Genomic DNA, 15,785 nt, shown 5'->3' with positions numbered 1-15,785 from the left:
GGTAGATTTGTAGTTTTTCCAGGAATTAGAGAGTGACAGGTCTGGAAAAGTCAAGTCAAACTTCTGAATTACAATCTTATTTCCTTTTTCTTCCATGTCTCCTTTTTACTTATTTCTTCTATTGTATCTCAATACTAGTAAAAATAGTAATTATTAAGAGCACTAGTTAATTTTATTTGTTGCTTTCTGATGTCACATACTGGGTTCAGTTCATTAAATATGGTCTAATTTATTTCTCATGCTTTCCCTTTGTGACAGTTTCCATTACTATAGGAAAGGAAGATGGACACTTTTCTTAAGGTTAATGATATTTAATATGTTATGAATGAGGATTCTATGAACTTGTAGTTTAATAAGAACGAAAATGAAAGAACAGGAGTGAGGTTGTGGCTCAGTGATAGAGCAGTCACCTAGCACATGTGAAGCACTGGGTTCTGTCCTCTTTACCACATAAGAATAAATAACTAAAATAAAGGCATCTTGTCCATCTACAACTAAGAAAGTTTTTTAAATGAAAAGGCATACATATATTGCTCGTAAAATAGAATGTAATAAATACTCTGAGAGACACACATATTTTCTTTAAGGTTGTTCAATCCCCCCTTACTGATTTAGTCAATTCGTGCCACTATACTCTTATTAATATTATGTTCATAATATTCTTTTGATTACAGAATTTCCATGTTGAGCTTTTCCACTATCTTCATCCACTGCTAATATCAATAATATTAGTAACTTCCCTGAAACAGGCTTCAGCCGAGGTCTATTACTGAAGATCTTTGGCAGCAAGCTACAGCCCTTCAGGCAGGGGGTATCTGGTATAGATGGAAGTTGAACCAAATTGTTTCCCTGTACTATCCATAAACAGTTTTAGCTGATATAACCAGTTAACATTTGTTATCAATGTTTTTCAAGAAGTTGATCCATCTCTGAACTGACTCTTTGGTTCCATTCCATTTCCATGTCTCTTTTGGGGGGAGAGGAGGAGGTTTAACATTGCAATGTTTCTATAAGGTTAAAATTGTGTAATAATGTAAAGTGTTTAGGAAAATGTCCAGTACATAATAAGCTGTCTAATTAGTAGATGACAATAATCATGATACTAATAACATAATTGTTCTTTATGGGATGATTGCATTTTTTTTCTAAAATTTTTAATTTGCTGGTTGACCTAATTTTGTATAAAATTATTAAGGTGTAGACACTAGCTTTCTTTAAATGCCGGTGCTAATAAGACACAGTACTTCAGGTTCATTTGTGTATATATCACAAAAATGAGTTCAATCAATTAACCTTTGGTTTAATGATTGGCTTAATTAGTAGGGACATTGGTGGTATCCACTTTTGCATGCATAATATCTGAGTTGTACTTTGTTGAGTTGTTGTATTTGCATCTCCTTTTAAAAAGGCTGCACCATTGCCTGACTGCATGATTTCCCAATAGAAAAAAAAAATAGTAATAATGAAAAGAGGAAAGGGAAAGATGGAACTCATTTGAAAAAAATAGAAGCCTTTTCAAAGATACTACTCTATATAAGAATGAGGCATGAAAGATAAGTAAATGTAGTTAAAGCATAACCAATGATCATGACAGAGGCCGTAAAGACTGAATTTATCATTTTTATTATGCATACCAACTCTTTGTTTATTAACATAATGATATTGTAATAAAATAAGAAAAAGGTTTCACAAAAGACCAGACAATGCCAGACAACTGATAAAAAAGATGCTAAAATGTGCAGCTCCATGGAGCCTAGAGTTCCTTTTAAAGTTGATTTTGAATGACTTGGCAGGCAGGGAGTCTTCTAGGAGGAAATGCATCTTTGTCTGGGGTTAGGCTTGGGTTGGACTCCCAGGGCTCCAGTGAACTTTGGGGAGAAATTCCTGAGGCAGGACTCTGACAGACAGAGGGAGTCACTAGATACTGGGAAGGGGGAGGAGAACATTTACCATCACTCTCAGCAGATCTTCAGTTGCAGCTCTTCTCAGGCAGAGTATGCCAACAGACAGTCTCTCCTGGTTTTGTTTGTCTGTGATGGGTAGCAGCAACCCCTGTGCTTCTGCAGTATTGAGATTATACCATCAACAAGCTCTGGGACATCAGCGATGCCAAGTGTCACTTATGGACCTTTTCATCTTGTATATTGCTTTTGGAGCAGGGATATTGTAGCATGTGGTTTCTAGTCTTGCAGAATAATAGCATTTTCGGGCTCCATGGACCTTATGTCATGCAGTCACATCACCTCATTTTGCAGATCTAGAAACTGAGGCTGAAAGAGAAAGGATTTGCTCAAAGTTACTCATCTTGTCAGTAACAGACAACAGTGGAACTTTTGGTAAGTTGTATAGGCTCTCTGGGCCTTTCTTTACAAATCTATAGAATGGAATTGGAATAGGTCTAAATGATCTAAGATCTAAGATTCCTTCTTGTTTTAGTATTCTGCTTCTCTGACTTTAAAATTTCAGATGCAGTGACCAAGAGGCTTTTTCTTTTTCTTTTCTTTTCTTTCTTTCTTTCTTTCTTTCTTTCTTTCTTTCTTTCTTTCTTTCTTTCTTTCTTTCTTTTTTTCTTCTCACTGATAAAGCATTTTGTTAAAGGCTAACATTCTGGTTAGTATTCTACATTGTGTATAAATATTTGTTTCAATTTGACCTAGATTAGGATTAAAAATTCTGAGAATGCACCCTGATTTTGAACGTGTTTGACTTTACTGTATTGCAGCCTAATATGATATTTTCTAATGGCACTGTAATACAGGTTTCATATTATTGCCTCCATTGTTTTATTTATTGTTTATTCATTGCTGAAAAGTTCAAGTCACTTGAATGGGTACAGCTCCTAAAAAAGTCATACTAACTTCTTGAGGTCCTAAGCAACTTAGTGAGACCCTGTCTCTAAATAAAATATATAAGGGCTGGGGATGTGGCTCAGGGCTTAAGTGATTCTGGGTTCAATCCTCAGGAACAACAACAATAAAAAAAAAGACATGCTTTGAAGGATTAAAATGTCCTAATTGAGAACTTCATTACCTGCAAGCATGGACTATATGTTCTTTTTTATATCGGCAGCACAAATACTTTAGACAGACGGACAGCAATGCCATTATGTAATGACACTTATAAAAGCTTCCATCAATAGTGTGTGTGTTTGGTGTCTTCACATGGAACAAACTGGGTTATGGTAGTCAAAAGAGCCAAAGATTCAAAAATAAGATAGACTTGGGTTTTTAAGGTTTTGGCTCCATGTATAGTTCAACTAGAATCCTGGGGATGGAGAGTTGGATAGTAATGGGGGAAGCTTTCTGCATATTCAAAGATTGGATATGTAGGTGTTAGACATCTGTTACATAAATGACATGTGATAGTTACATGTTGTGATACTCACAGGGGCATCAGACGAATCAAATGATATATGAAGCATGTGAATGAAATGTTTCATCTTTTTGTGTTGCATATTAAAACAAATGGATGGCTGCATTTAAAAAATTCAGGAATCAAGAAAGAAATGGTATGGGAAGCAAATACTTTATTTTCCCAAGGTGGGGGGAAGGAGTAAGTACAATATTGCTGCCAGAATATCCAATGTCCATACTTCTTAAAATATTACCTCTATATGAATTACTTGGGGATATTACTAAAATGTGAACTCAGATTCAAGAAGTCTGAGATAAATTCTCAGATTCTGCACGTTTTAGAAACTCACAGGTGATGCTGATGCTGCTGGTCACCAGCCTTGAGTAGCACAATATTATCCCTGCAGGTTAATAGGTATAATCAAAGGTCAACTAAGTATCTTACCATAAAAGATACACACATTTGGGGGGATTTGTTTATCAAGAAAGTACCATCCAGGCTGGCCAAGCCCCATCTTGCCACACCATAAAGGAGCTTTCTGTATTTGCAGAATTATTATGTGTTGAGAAAGCACTGGACTTCTGCTTGTCTGGGCTTTCTGGCTAATGGAAGCAAGGTGTGAGTTTGTATGCAATAGAATTAGGAATAATCAGGATCCAAAGAGCTTATGTATTGCCAAGGCAGTAGAGCTGCTTCTTGTTTCTTCACAAGGTCTTACCTAATAGAGAAACTATTAGAGAAGGCAATGGATTGAATACTGAATGCCAATCCAAGCATTTTGAGTATGTGATTGCTTGTTTTAACTCGTCTCTTTCCCTATATTTATTATATTGGGTTAGATACCTCAATTTTCTAAAATAAATATGAACAGAAGGAAATGATGTGAGACTTTCCCTCTTCTTTTATCTTTGAAATTAAATTCCTCAAGCAGGTACTGATTATTTATTTACCACATAGTTGACAAGATACTTTGAGGCTAATAATGACCAAGAAGTTAATTTCTAAGTATTCTCAGTTTATGTACAGAGGATAAAGACAAGGGAGGGAGGGAAGAAAAGGAAAAGAAAACAAACACAAGGCGCTTGAAGTTTAGATAATACTAGATTTGGAAACAACATACTTGGAGATCTGAAAATCTGAAGCAAATTGAAATCAGGTCCGCCAAGGAGTTAGCTTTGTGATGGAGAAAGAAGTCAAGTGGGGATTTTGATCCTGGTCATTTGTACCTGCACACAGAAAATAGCTTTAGACAAAGTCTTTGTCATATTGGAGGTATATAAATGGAGAATAGAAGTAAAGACATGCAGGTTAGTTAGTTCACCCAGCTCCATGCTGAGATTGAAATGTCCTGGGAATCAGCATAAGATAAGGTTTTGTGAAGGACAGATGGAGGAAATCCGTGTATAGCAGGTCCAGGCCTTAACTGTGGCTTCACTAGAACTTTGATTGTTCATGTGCCTTGGACCCTGCAAGAAAAAGATCACTTTTATGTAAACATTTCCCTTTAGCATATGGAACACTGTACTTCAGTAGGCACGGGAGTCAGTGGAGGGGAGAAGAAATACATCTCCATATTGCCATATTTACTCAATAGGTCATCATTCCTTCTTTTCAACTCTGCCACTCAGATCTGATAAGGATTTTCATTTCTCTAACTTAGGGGAATTTGAATTTTCTCAAATAAATTTTTGCCATGACAGTTTCTTTAGAGTATTGGTTGGTGGTAAAGGAAAAGCCTTTTGTATCTCCCCTTCTTTGATGTGCTTTTCTGATTCTGCATTTTCCTGGCTGCTGCTGTTGCCTCGATAGGATAGGTCTGGGGTATTTATTATGTACTATCTCCAGAGCCGGTGCAGTCTCAGGATCAGGTGTAGGAACAACTGAGATAACTGAAGATCATTAACCATTATCAAACCCAAGGGCAAATTTGGGGTCATATTCATGAGTTGAAAAAAATTCAGAATTCAGAAGTGTTCAGGAATAAAGAGTGACTAGAGCAAGACCTGGCCAGGGATTCACAGTGTGAGGTGTTTGTTCTCACTGGATATTGACTGTGTTGACTGATACTACTTTAAAGACTTTGGGGGTTGCCACGGTATCTCCTTATTGTCCACCCTTGAAAAATACACTCTTAAGAGCACAGACGTACAGTATGAACTTGTGCTACAATAGAAACTTTGGATTCTTTTGAGTTTCACTAAGCAAAATAATATACCACTCCTACTAAGTTTGTTTAAAATTTATCCAATTAAAAATTAGAGTCTCCTGGACACAGACAATTGTGAGTCTATGAGACTCTAATTTTTTGTAAACTACATTCAGCTACAACACTTTGCAGCTTTATTTGCATTCTTTTAAGTTTGTTCTATCATTTCTACGGTCTTTAACTCATTTCCTCCCCAACACACCAAGTTTGGCAGTATGGGAATTGGGATACTTTGATTTTTTTTTTTTTTTTTTGTCAACTCATGATGTCAGTTCCAAATTATATAATAACCAAACTTTGAAGGCATAGATATTTCATACTGACAGGAGTTTTGCTGGCCATCTAGCATTCATTTTCTTTGTTTTTCAGTTAAAAGCAAAGAATAAAATAAGACATTGGAAAGAAATATGGGGAGTATAGAAAAGAAAGGGAATTAGGAAATAAAACAAATATTTATTGTATGCTAACAATTCTGAATGCTTTTCTAGTTTCTACATATGCATAGTTCTACTTAACCCTTGCTATGACTTTCTGTTAGTTAGAATTTGTCATTGGATGCACATCATTTGTGGGTGAAACAAAGAGAGATTCCAATCCAAAATCAAAGTCCTGCAGCCATGCCCAGCAGAGCTGAGCTAAAGGTCTGAATCTCCCACTGCTCCACCACCTGGCCCAGAAGTGAGATGGTCTTAGCTGCTGTAATGTACCATTCTATCCTGTTTTCACAAAGTATCTTGAACTATGCCAAGATAAGCAATTGAGATAAAGGACAGAGGGTAAAAATTGAGTAAAAGTTACAGATCAACTCCCTTCCAAACAGATTATTTTCTTCATTCACTTTGAACTTAACATATGTAAGGTGTTTTATAATGGTAATAATCTTTTTACATGAATATGACCTGTCTGTACCCTAGTCAGTGACATGGAATCATACTGGGTACTATCAAGCTCTTTAGAATGCTGATATATAGTCTGTACATGCTTAATATGCACACATTGCTTTATAAAACAAATCAAAATGACTTTCTTTTCTTTCTTTCTTTTTTCTTTTTTTTTTTTTTTTGTGTGTGTACCTGCACATAGAAAATAGCTTTAGACAAAGTCTTTGTCACATTGGAGGTATGTAATGCATATATAGATTTTGGTGTTACTAGTAAATGTGTTCTCAGCTCTGCACATTTGTTCTTTTAAAGATCTCTTTATTATGCACTTACTGTGTGAGGAGTTGTATCAGTCAGAACTATCTGAGTTCTGCTGTTATAACAAATCATCCCTGAATAACATAATAGAAGTTTAATTTCTGTGAATGCAAGTAGACTGTGGGCTTTGCTATTCTCCAAGGCATCTCCCTTTGGAGGGACGTGTCAAGGGGGCAGTCTGTTTCTATTTGTGGGCTTTATGTTTTCTATATGTGGTTTCTAAATCAATGTCTATTCCATGGGGAAAGAGCTCCGTATGCTTCAGGGGCTTTTCTCTGCCGTACCCTGCAATTGACACACTACATTCTGTTCACTGTTACAGAAGAAACCTGCCTACAAAGCCAAAGCAACAGCAGGGGTACACAATAACCCATTCTGGCAATCCCTCAGGAAGGATTTCAAATGAGTTACCCAGACCACAGACAGGAGTTTATTAGAAAAAGTGAGAGTATAGATGTCCACTACAGGCACCAAACAGACTGCCTCTGGAGAGAATGGTGTAGCTTTTACAGAGTCTGGATTTTTTAAGGGTTTGGATTCCTTTGTTCTCGCCTTAGTTTCTCATTTCTGATTTATCAGCTTATTACATTTTGTACAGCCCTTGGTACTTTTTCTTTGTGAGAGTGGTAATGGCCTGGTCATAAGGAGTGGATGTAGTAACGTGGTCTTCAGTCAATGATTCCTTCAAGGGGCTATCGTTAATTATGGCTGGAAGAGATTTGGCATACTTGTTCCCATTTCCCAGACCCATGCCAGCCTTGATAAAGTTCCCTGTGATTTCCCAGTCCTGCGAACTAAGGACTCTCTTTGATGCATATGTCCGATGTCCTTCCTGTAGGTATCTTTTATTGTCCTCCCTTCCATGCACCTGCTTATGGGCACATACTCTTGTTTTTCAGAACACTTTATCTGGCTCTACCTGACTGTTTTGATAATCATGGGGAGGGAGTGTTCTGGGAAGTATAGTGTTCTCTGACCTGACCCTAAAGAAAGAACCCACAGATACCAGTAGGATGTGGCTGTAGCTCAATGTTAAAGCTCTTGCCTAGTGTTGGCAGAGTTCTGGATTCCATACCCAGAACTACAGTAAAACAAACACATAAGAAAACAAACAAAATAAACAGGAAACTAAAAATAAATTATATATTTACATTTACACACACACACACACACATACACACACCACACGGGGGTGGGGGTGGGGGGGAGATCATGAAGCTGTTGGTGTATTACAAGTTCTTGAGAGAACAAAGATTAAATTTGTTGTTAGTGGTGGTGGTGGTGGTGGGGATGGGAGACTGGGATTGAACCCAGAGGTGCTTTACCACTAAGCCACGTCCCTAACCCTTTTTACTATATTATAAAATTTTGAATTAGGGTCTCACTAAGTTGCTTAGGGCCTTGCCAAATTGCTGAGGCTGTTCTCAATCTTGAGATCCTCCTGTCTCAGCCTCCTTAGTCCCCAGGACTACAGGCATAGGCCATCACAGCAGGCTACAAAGATTACATTTTAAAAGTGATCTCCTTCTATGAGAACTACAAAATCATATGAGGAAAATAATAATCACAGGGGAATATTTAGGACCATATTACAATTTGGCAGGGCCTATAGTTCCTTAGGCCAGCAGCTACTGTTTTCTTAAGAGAGTTCCTTTATCATCTGAAGTAATTAACTTGAGATTATTAAAAATGCCCATTTTATCTTATGCTCCTGCGGCCTTCTTTGTTCTGTTAAATGGAGGTCAAATATATTTAAAAACCAAGCCTTGGTCTTAGAGCTTTGGAAAAAAAAAATAAAAATGAGCTAGTGGCCTAGGGGCAGCTCTTTCTTTTTTCATAGGAGGAAGGGACTTTTCTACCCCACTGTGCCTACAGCCCTGAAGGGCAAGATGAAGCTGTACACCCTACTAGCTCTTTCTTTCTTAGGCACTTGTTCTTTATACTGTCTCAGAACTTGTGATGGGTGTGGACAAATACTGAGACAGTTTGGTGGCCTGGGCCATGCAAAACAGCAAAGCATAGGCAATTTGGAAAGATCTACATTTTGAGAACAAATCAGAATAAAATAATAAAAAGGCCCTTGTGTTTTTTAGACTTCAGAGAATGAACAGGTCCAATGAGTTAGATTGAAGATTGCATTACTTCAGAAAGTTTGTAGATTTTCTTCTTGTGTCTGATACAAAAGTTTCTCTGAATCTTTTTTATTGAAAAATAATTGGTAAAGAAGTATCACAATTAGAGATTATCATGTTGATTTGTAAGAAATGGAAAAAAACTGTACCATTTTTAAAAAGTTTTTCTTGTAGTAAAAAGTATTTCTACTATTTATATCTTATTTAGTACTATACCATGCTTTACTCATTGACTTGTGTATTTAGGTTTAGCTGTCAAGGGTTTCTTCTTGATAATTTGTCTTAATTTTCAACTTTCTTTGACTTCAAGGTCATGCCCATATAATTGGTTTGCTCTGGCATTCAGACATAAGGGTTTGGTAAAGGCTTTCAGCTAATTTGAAGACTAAGCATAATAGTTTCTGAAAACATGAAGATATTCTAGAAAGGCAAACTGTGAAAAATTACACAAATAGCTCTCATGATAATAATGACATAATTGTGAACATATTTAATAGTCAGAATTCAGGTTTAGTCAAAGTGTTGTACAAACATTTTTATTTAATCTGTGTAGTTGTGTGTGATGGGGACTATTACTAAAGAGATGTTAAAGAAAATGTCCAATGTCGTATGACCACAGCACATCTTTCTGACCTATTTTAAATAAGTCAACTCTTATCTTGTTATAAAATATTTAGATGGTTTCTAAATGTATGGAAATCCACAAAACCAAAATATAATTATATGAAACTGCAACCTAAATTGTGTTCATTAAAAGCACCGAGAAGGTGTTCACTTTTTACACAGAAATATCCAGTGGAAGAATCAATTATGCCATAGTTCTTTTGTCTGATTTTTAAAATTTGCTTCTTCCATGTTCAAATATCAGTTGTCTGAGTCTAGCAGTCTCTATTTTGTCTTTTCTATATATTTTTATTTTATGGGTGATCAAGAACATTTATGAAACATACAAAATGCTTTCTATGGTATATTATTAGCTTCTAATAATATTATAGATTTTTGAATGACTTGGAAAGAGGAAAGAATGGAGTCAGAGATACCAGTTAGCAACTGCCACAATCCAGGCAAGATGGTATGAAAGTAGTTAAAATCGTATCTCTGATGGAAGAAATCAGTCTCTACAAATAAGACCAATATCCTCTCCTGCAAAAGGAAGGCTCTTGAACTTGCAAAGAGTTGTTTCAATTATTTTGGCTTTTTTATCTTTTACTTTCTTCTTGTCCACATTACAGAGGATTCTATTAATGAATAAGCATCTCTTTTAAAGAGTGAAAATAGAAATGCACAGAAATTTTTTAAAAAATTGAAATGTACCTCTATAGTACAAAAAAACTACTTCTGTAATTGATCCGCAAATTTTCCTTTTAAGTAATTTTTGTTCCCACTCTCTCTAGCAAGAACATGTCCAAGAACATTTATTGACATTAGGGAATTTCTACCTCAATAAGCTTTGATGCATAATAGAATTTCGTTTGTCCCATCTTACAGAGAAAGTTGGAATTGAGAGAAATAGTGGTGATCTTCCATTTTGTCCCTTGCATTATAGAAAGAGATTATATAAAAGGTTGACTCATCTGTTCTTGATTTTAACCACTAGTGCCTTTATTACAGATATCAAATTTCAGATAGTTAAATAAGTAGAAAGTGACTTATATGTATGCATTCCAAATATGTGCTATACAAAATACAAACCATGTAAAAATTTAATGTATGTGTTTATATACATGCTCGATTGTGTGAAGTCTTGAATGTCACACTTTAGGAAATTGAACTTTTCATTTTGAACATCTACAATGCCTGCTTACATGTCATTTCTAAAATGTGCCTGAGTGAGTGGTCCTACTACATTTCTAAATAGGCTTAAAAATTGCTATCTTACAGGGCAGAATGAAGTGAGATAATTCAGACAAAGTGTTTGATTTTGCACCTCGCACTTAATAAGCATTCAGTAAATTTTAAATATGCATATACTGTTTAAATATAGTTTGCATTATCACAAATTGATCATATAATTTATTATAAGCATGCATGTTGGTAATACAAGTTTTTGGATACATATAAATACATAGATATGCACATATATATACTTTTAGCTTTTTTCTCTTAACAATGACAGCTTCACTAGGCAGATAGTCCTAGAGCCACCTTTGATGAAATTAGCTTGGGTTTGCATTTTGTTTTGGTTATTTCTACTCTCAGAAGCTACTGTAAATCAGAAATTAGATGCCAACCATGAAGTTCTGACTTCACCTGAGTTGAGATTCAAGCTTGGTTTCTATATCTTGCTTTTCCTCCTTTACTTACTCATGTCCCTACACATCATTTAATAATGATTTACTGGATCTCAGTTTTGTGCCAGCCATTATCACCTGCTTTCATGAATCTTGCAGTCTGTAGAGGAACACACATAGAAGCAAACAATTGCAATAAAACAGTGTAAACGTGGGCAACACATGGGCCTTTTACAGTGAGGAGGTATCTACTCTTTCAGATGGACACCTGGTTTATTATTGTGGACATGTTTGCCTATAGTTAAGGTAAATAGAGAAGAATAGAAGCTAAAAAGAACAAACATCAAGGAGCATTCCATTCTACATTTTATCTATCTCCTTGTCTTCATCTACCACCTACGTGCTGCTAAAGACGTTCAAATGATTATCAGTAATTGCTAACACCTTTTCTTATCCCAGAATCCTATTTCCATCTGATATTTGGCAATCTGTAGGTAGATGCTTCATTGGTATCTAAAATTCTTTCTGCTTATGATGAATTTATTGTGTCCTTCCATATAACAAAAAGTGTTTTTCTTCCATATGTTCAATGCCTATTCAATATATGAGCTCCCGAAAAATTCCTCCAACTGGAGTCTAGGAATCTCGTTCAATGTTTAGTGCCTGCACCATGTGGATGACTGGTCATCAAATCTTCCTTATCCTCTGCCAATTTTCTTTTTCATTCTCCTGGGTAAACACATGCAAACACACCCCTTGTGCCCCAAATTAGTAGGATAAGAAAGCAATTTTCAAGTTGCTAGGCAGCGGCAGATGAAGAGAAAGCTCAGAAAATTAAGTCAGTGACTTGGTTGTCAAGTACCATCACTCTGTTGTCTCTTTTTCTGTGCTTGTAAAATGTTTTTCTATTTAACATGGAATTAGAGTTTTAAATTCTATTGATCTGTAAACCTTAAAAACAGCCCCATACACATCTCTGCATCAATATTCTTATCTGCATTTGTTTTTCTCTTACATCACTAGTATCTTATTCTTCCAAGGGGAGTTCCAACTATGAATTGGCATCCTTTTCAAAGATCCAACTGCTTAGGCTAGGGAAGGGACATTAATTAGTACTGCAGCTCAGACTTAGGGAGAAATACACTGCTTGTTGATGTTATCATTGAAAAGAAATGATTCACATCCCAGCCATCATAACAATGAAATATATCACAAATTTGGCCCTGGTCATAATTTGTTTCTGAGTATTCTGGAAATTTCTTTGGCATCCATACTCTTTAAAGAATCATTTGTTTATTCATAAATATAAATGCAAAAACGATCTGGAGCATAGTAGTAGTGTTACAGTAATTAGCACATCCTATTTCCTCTCAATCTGTAGATACAGATATAGCAGTAAATGCTTAAACCCCTAAACCTGGGGAAATGTTCCTAAGTCCCTAAATTAAATATATTGGAAAGAGAAATATGAAAATTTCTTTTTTTCCTTCTTTTTTATTTTATGTTTTCAAATAGTTTAATGTCCTGACAAATATGTGGGTGAGGGTGATAGTAACATTAATATTATAAGCTAAAAAGAGCAGTTCAAATACATCTTTACAGTGTGGGTTTTAAATGGTATAGAGCCATAGCTACAGAGGAAAAGGCTGCAAGGAGGGGGAGGAATTTAAAAAAAAAGAAGACAGTTGTTCCTTGAATAGGTAGTAAAAAGAAAAAGTTAAATTTGTCTTGAAGATGTCTTAAGTAAGAGGGTTATTAGTTTCTGAGTTCCCAAGTGACTATTTTTTTTTTCCCTTCTCTTTTGGCACGTATTAAAATGTCTGATGTACCTTAATATTTCACATCTTTTTCTGCCTGCATATCATGATCTGGCGTGGTAACCTAGCATTGTTAGCAAGCAGTGGGTCATTGCAACATGCATATTTATTGGTCCTCAGGTAAAATTAGATTTTCTGAGCAAAAAGATTTTGTGCAGCTGTTACAGGACTGGGGCCTTCTGGGAAACTGAGGACATGCAAAAACTCCACCTTCAAACCCCAATTCTTACAATCAAGTCAGAAAGATTTCAGACATGTCACTCAGAGTAACGGGCATGAGTGTACTGAAGTGTTAAGGGAAAGCAGACACCCAGAAAGGAAAGCAAGGAACCCGGAGATGGGCAAGGGAGAAATGGAAGATGGAGATCAGGCAGAGATACACAGGAGAGTTTGTCAGAGCTGACCAATAAAGGAACATCTCTCCAGAGACAGAGAGAGGCAAAAGGGACTAGGGGTAAGGGACTTTTATGGACAAGCTCAGAGATAAGAGCTGGGTGGGTCCTAATTCCTGTGGTTAAAGGAGGAGTTGGTATGAGGAAGTGGTGATATGCCCTTGGGCCAGAAAGTGAATTTTTTCTTAAAATGGCAGCTATCACTTAAGATGGCCATCCAGATGCTAAGCAAGGACCTGACGTTGGGAGAGAATGGGTGGTCTGAGAGAGCAGGGGGACAAGGGCATTTCCTGCACTCAGTTTTATTGGGGATCCCAGAGAAGTTTCCAGAGAGTGTCACCCTGGTCCACCTTTTGACTTTTGACTGACAGCAGCATGACATCAGACTTTCAAGTCCCCAGTGCCTTGACAACTCTAGGTCACCTTGACCCATAGAATCAGTTCTGATTGGGTTCATAAGCATAAATTCTTACAGATTTTATGGTTAGGAGGAATTATCCTTTTCTCCCTGAGTTTTGAGATCTGGTCTAGGAAAAGGGTCACAAAAGTCTCCCCTTTCAGGATAACTTGGGTTTGTTCCTCTTGTTATTTTGGGTCTGCATTTCTCCTGCAGATAAGGAATAGTTTCTGAAGAATGTGACATATCCTCTCTACTTAAGCCAGGCAGTGCTACAGGTAAATTGCTTATTGGAAGAGAAAGCATGTGAAAGGGTCAGCATAGTTGGCCCATTTTATAAAATTATTCCCTTAACTTCATGTTCCCACTATTCACATCTGTCTGTTCCCTACCACAGCCACCCCCTAAAAAATCATTTCCCAGAGTTTCAAGTGAAAATACTGACAATGGGCCTTACTACATCCCTTTTCAATATATTATCATATCTTTTAAATGAGAACAGGCAAAAATTGCACCAAGGGAAAGTCTCCTTATTCACATTCACCTGTTGATGTGAGCAGGAATCATCTGTTTAAAAGGATGCCTGTGCACATCCTCACAACAAGCGGAGGATCATTGTTTGCAGCAGCTTATAACTTACAGTGAGGTGTTTTAGATAAATATGAATGCTAGTCATTATGTGGCATTTAGTCGGCTTTCTGTAAACCAGATGAACGAGGGATTATTTGGATAGCATAATAGTTTTTAACATGGATGTAGAAGGACAGTTTATTATCTGTTCTCTCCTTCTTCCTAAGAGGTATGTGTTTCACTTTGAAGTATACTCTCATAAAAAGCTTGCAAGTCACAGTGCACCTTGTAGTTTCCTTGAAATGAAGTCCAAACTATAGTCTGCTCCTCTTTGCCAATTTATCTGGAATCTACAAAAACATGGGCATACATGGGATCCTGAACTCCAATAGATTCGGCCCCACTGGAAGAATGCAATGCTTTAAATGTGAAATTTATGTAGTAGATGTCCTAGCCTTTTTTGATAATGCTTGGTTGAGAGTGGCTAAGAGGACTGCATTTAGAAGAGACCATTGAGGGAGACAAGAAAAAAATGAACAATGAGAGAGACAAGAGTTAATGGAAAGAGAAAGAGCTTCTGGCTGGAGGAGGAAGACTCTGGAGTCAGTCCTGGATTTGAATCCTCCCACTTATTAGCCACTGCTTTTCTCTGCAATCAAAACATGCAGATTGGGGCTGGGGGTGTAGCTCAGTGGCAGAGTGCTTGCCTAGCAGGTGTGAGGAGCTGGGTTCAACCCTCAGCACCACATATAAATAAACAAAGGTATTGTGTTCATCTACAACTAAAAATATTTTTTAAAAATAAAAATAAACATTACAGATTGCTACCTGGATGACTCTGCTTAACATATGACTCATCTTGCTCCTTCCTTACTTGGCAGGCAGCGGATCTGCCTTCAATGGTGGACCTTTCCCCCTTCCTAACAAATCGTTTAAATTTTTCAACAAAATAAAAATCCACCGTCTATTGTTGTATTTCAGGTTTCTTATTTTTTCAAATAACCTTATTTAGAAATCTGTGATATACTCTGGTGCTCCCCACCCCCACCCCCACCCTTTTCCCAGTGTTCTTGTTCTCTTTCCTTCTCTTTTTAGTACCCATTGTCTCTAAAGTTTACATAACCACAACCCCAGCTCTCAACAAGGAATAATTGACTCAAGAACGCAGGGGAGTGATCCTGCATTTAAATGAGAAGACTTTGCTGCCCTTCTTTCCTCCTCCTCTCTCCTCTCCTTCCAGAAAACAAACAAAATTGTGCTTCAGCTCTATGACCTTTTGAAATAATATTTTGGGGGGAAGAGTGTCGGTGGTAAACTGACTGACCTATTTCTAACTTCGGTAAGAAGCTGTGTTTAAAGGAGAGAGAACAGAGAGGCAGGTAGGCTGAGGACTGCCGCCATCATAATCATCGCCTTCGAGGGAACATCATCTACTTATGTAGAATGGGAGGTATAAATATAGGATGACTTTAACACACCCCTGATCA

The 15,785-nt window shown here is 36.9% G+C and overlaps 1 protein-coding gene across 15 annotated transcripts in view; it reads left to right on the top strand.

Annotated features, from left to right (window-relative positions):
* Lrrc4c (leucine rich repeat containing 4C) overlaps positions 1 to 15,785 on the top strand; it is a 1,168,074-nt gene that overhangs the window by 1,052,900 nt on the left and 99,389 nt on the right. For 11 of the 15 annotated variants that reach the window (XM_058583394.1, XM_058583385.1, XM_058583392.1 and 8 more), the window contains one exon: positions 2,256 to 2,336. The exons of the other annotated variants lie outside the window; for them this stretch is intronic. The gene's annotated coding sequence lies outside the window, so the exon portion shown is untranslated. The remainder of the gene's footprint in view (positions 1 to 2,255; positions 2,337 to 15,785) is intronic. 15 annotated transcript variants of the gene reach the window in all.

Source organism: Marmota monax, unplaced genomic scaffold (genome assembly GCF_021218885.2).
Source record: "Marmota monax isolate L192 unplaced genomic scaffold, Marmota_monax_Labrador192_F-V1.1 WCK01_AAM20220418_F8-fsc00047, whole genome shotgun sequence".
In the NCBI taxonomy this organism is placed as follows: Eukaryota; Metazoa; Chordata; class Mammalia; order Rodentia; family Sciuridae; genus Marmota; species Marmota monax.
This window is presented reverse-complemented; position numbering and strand designations above follow the sequence as displayed.